We start from the raw sequence: 2,082 nt of genomic DNA on the forward strand, positions 1-2,082 counted from the left end.
TCTTTCTTTCTTTCTTTCTTTCTTTCTTTCTTTCTTTCTTTCTTTCTACTTTTTCTCCCTTTTATTCCGAGCCATGTGGATGAAAGCCTCTTAGTGCTGCAGCCAGGAGTCAGTGCTGTCTGTGCCTCTGAGGTGGGAGAGCCAACTTCAGGACACTGGTCCACAAGAGAACTCCCAGCTCCACATAATATCAAATGGCAAAAATCTCCCAGAGATCTCCATCTCAACACCAGCACCCAGCTTCACTCAACAACCAGCAAGCTACAGTGCTGGACACCCTATGGCAAACAACTAACAAGAAAGGAACACAGCCCCATCCATTAGCAGAGAGGCTGTCTAAAATCATAATAAGTCCACAGACACCCCAAAACACACCACCAGATGTGGACCTGCCCACCAGAAAGACAAGATCCAGCCTCATCCACCAGAACACAGGCACTAGTCCCCTCCACCAGGAAGCCTACACAACCCACTGAGCCAACTTTAGCCACTGGGGACAGACACCAAAAACAACACGAACTGCGAACCTGCAGCCTGCAAAAAGGAGACCCCAAACACAGTAAGATAAGCAAAATGAGAAGACAGAAAAACACACAGCAGATGAAGGAGCGAGATAAAAACCCACCAGACCTAACAAATGAAGAGGAAATAGGCAGTCTACCTGAAAAGGAATTCAGAATAATGATAGTAAAGATGATCCAAAATCTTGGAAATAGAATAGAGAAAATGCAAGAAACACTTAACAAGGATCTAGAAGAACTAAAGATGAAACAAGCAACAATGAACAACACAGTAAATGAAATTAAAAATACTCTAGATGGGATCAATAGCAGAATAACTGAGGCAGAAGAACGAATAAGTGTCCTGGAAAATAAAGTAGTGGAAATAACTACTGCAGAGCAGAATAAAGAAAAAAGAATGAAAAGAACTGAGGACAGTCTCAGAGACCTCTGGGACAACATTAAACGCACCAACATTCGAATTATATGGGTTTCAGAAGAAGAAGAGAAAAAGAAAGGGACTGAGAAAATATTTGAAGAGATTATAGTTGAAAACTTCCCTAATATGGGAAAGGAAATAGTTAATCAAGTGCAGGAAGCACAGAGAGTCCCATACAGGATAAATCCAAGGAGAAATACGCCAAGACACATATTAATCAAACTGTCAAAAATTAAATACAAAGAAAACATATTAAAAGCAGCAAGGGAAAACCAACAAAAAACACACAAGGGAATCCCCATAAAGTTAACAGCTGATCTTTCAGCAGAAACTCTGCAAGCCAGAAGGGACTGGCAGGACATATTTAAAGTGAGGAAGGATAAAAACCTGCAACCAAGATTACTCTACCCATCAAGGATCTCATTCAACTGAAAGCATTTCCTCTCAGATCAGGAACAAGACAAGGATGTCCACTCTCACCACTATTATTCAACATAGTTTTGGAGTCCTAGCCACAGCAATCAGAGAAGGAAAAGAAATAAAAGGAATACAAATTGGAAAAGAAGAATTAAAACTACCACTGTTTGCAGATAACATGATACTATACATAGAGAATCCTAAAGATGCCACCAGAAAACTACTAGGGCTAATCAATGAATTTGGTAAAGTTGCAAGATATAAAATTAATGCACAGAAATCTCTTTCATTCTTATATACTAATGATGAAATATCTGAAAGAGAAATTAAGGAAACACTCCCATTTACCATTGCAACAAAAAGAATAAAATCCCTAGGAATAAACCTACCTAGGGAGACAAAAGACCTGTATGCAGAAAACTATAAGACACTGATGAAAGAAATTAAAGTTGATACCAGCAGATGGAGAGATATACCATGTTCTTGGGTTGGAAGAATCAATATTGTGAAAATGACTATATTACCCAAAGCAATCTACAGATTCAATGCAATCCCTATCAAATTACCAATGGCATTTTTTTACAGAACTAGAACAAAAAAATCTTAAAATTTATATGGAGACAAAAAAGACCCTGAATAGCCAAAGCAGTCTTGAGGGAAAAAAGTGGAGCTGGAGGAATCAGACTCCCCGACTTCAGACTATACTACAAAGCTACAGTAATCAAG

Source organism: Monodon monoceros, unplaced genomic scaffold (assembly GCF_005190385.1).
Source record: "Monodon monoceros isolate NGI ecotype Baffin Bay Population unplaced genomic scaffold, NGI_Narwhal_1 Super_Scaffold_12, whole genome shotgun sequence".
In the NCBI taxonomy this organism is placed as follows: Eukaryota; Metazoa; Chordata; class Mammalia; order Artiodactyla; family Monodontidae; genus Monodon; species Monodon monoceros.